At 36.7% G+C, this 2,101-nt stretch overlaps 1 pseudogene; it reads left to right on the top strand.

The window, feature by feature from the left end:
* Positions 1 to 269: 269 nt before the first annotated feature.
* Positions 270 to 1,417, top strand: LOC133231548 (olfactory receptor 4A15-like; annotated as a pseudogene).
* Positions 1,418 to 2,101: the final 684 nt, after the last annotated feature.

Here is a 2,101-nt window from a genome sequence, read left to right as displayed (position 1 = left end):
TTGGTCCATAAACTTACAGATATACTCACTCATATAACAACCCAGTTAGAATACTGAAGTCTCATTAATGGATTTGAAGCCCGGATTTGATAAAATGAATGGAGTGCTGTGTAAGGATATTGCAAAGTGTCATGTTCCAAAGGCTTGCTCTGTGTGAGATCCGATTGAACAAACACTCTCGAGAACAGCATTCCATATTTTGTACAAAGCATGTGATCTTCTCAGATTCATTACTGACCCCTTGGTTTGCAGCCTCTGATACCTGATCAACAGCTTCAGAACACATGGAAAATAGGAACAATGTAAGAGAGTTTGTCCTCCTGGGGCTCACACAAACCCTGAGATGCAAAAAAGTTCTATTTATTTTATTCTTACTCATGTATATTATGACAATAATGGGCAATCTGCTTATCATGGTGACTCACAGCCAGCCGATCATTGGATTCCCCCACGTACTTTTTTCTGGCTTCTTTGTCGTTTATAGATGCTGTCTATTCTACCACCATTGCTCCCAAAATGATCATCGACTTGCTTCAGGACAAAAAGACTATTTCCTTCCAGGCTTGTATGACTCAGATCTTTATAGATCATTTAACTGATGGTACTGAAGTCACTCTTCTGGTGGTGATGGCCTATGACCAATATGTAGCCATCTGCAAACCTCTTCATTATTTGATCATCATGAATCAGAGGGTATGTGTCCTCATGCTGCTGGTGGCCTGGACTGGAGGCTTTCTGTACTCACTGGTTCAATTGCTCTTTATTTATCAGCTCCATTTCTGTGGCCCCAATGTCACTGACAACTTCCTGGGTGACATGTAGCCTTTACTGAAACTTGCTTGTGCTGATACCCACCTCATTGGACTCTCTATGATAGCTAATAGAGGGAAATTTGCAGTGTTGTCTTCTTCAACCTCTTAATGTCTTATGGGGTCATATTAAACTCCCTGAAGACTCATGGTTTGGAAGGGAATCACAAAGCCTTCTACACGTGTACATCTCATATAGCTGTGGTCATTTTATTATTTGTTCCTTGTATCGTTCTGTATGCAAGGCCTAATGCGAACTTTTCCATTGATAAATCCATGATGGTGGTCGTAACTTTCATAACTCCTATGTTGAATTCTTTAAGCTACACTTTGAGAAATGCATAGATGAAAAATGCCATGAGGAAACTCTGGAGTAAAAATGTGATCTTAGTTGGAAGAGGGAGTTTTCCATCATGTAGGATGTGAAAGTAGTTTTTTTTTTTTTTTTTTTTTCCCAGAATCAAAGAATTGTCACTCTCAGTGACTATATTTCGAAAATCATTTCCTTTGGTTTATCTATCCTGTTTATTCTGAAACCACTATATAAATTAAACTTTAAGTGGAATATTTTATAGTCCTGAGAGGCCAAGAGAATCACATATCTTTAACCTCTAGATATATAACATACTGTATTAAGATTCTTTAGTAACAACAACTTTTTTTCTATTGGAAGATTTTATTTGTGGGTGTTGATACTTGTCTGGTACTGAGAAATATGACCTAGTAGAAAGATCTCTTTTAGTCCAAGAAAGAGAAATTGGAAATTTAAATTTCTGATTGCTAAAAAAATTATTAATCTATCAATAAAAATAAATCAAGTAATTTAAAATTTCACAGACTTTGTCCATAGAGGAAGATAAAATAATTAGAAATTAACATTCTTTATTCTGTAATGGTGGTGTATGGTGGGTTTTGTCTATTCAAATCAAGTTTTGCACTGAAAATTTCAAATTTTCAACTCCATTCTGTGCAGCTTTTTCAGTTGACCTCCTCTGATTCCAGTTAAGCTATTTCAAATCCTGAAAGATGATGCTGTGAAATTTCTGCACTTAATATGCTAGCAAATTTGGAAAACTCAGCAGTGGCCACAGGACTGGAAAAATTCAGTTTTTATTCAAATCCCAAAGAAAGGCAATGTCAAAGAATGCTCAAACTAATGCACAATTGCTCTCTTCTCACACGCTAGTAAAATAATGCTCAAAATTCTGCAAGCTAGGCTTCAGCAATATTTGAACCGTGAACTTCCAGATGTTCAAGCTGGTTTTAGAAAAGGCAGGGGAACCAGAGACCAA

The sequence above is a fragment of the Bos javanicus genome, chromosome 19, assembly GCF_032452875.1.
Source record: "Bos javanicus breed banteng chromosome 19, ARS-OSU_banteng_1.0, whole genome shotgun sequence".
NCBI classification, from domain to species: domain Eukaryota; kingdom Metazoa; phylum Chordata; class Mammalia; order Artiodactyla; family Bovidae; genus Bos; species Bos javanicus.
Note: the sequence above shows the minus strand (reverse complement) of the source record. Positions and strands in the feature narration are given on the sequence as shown.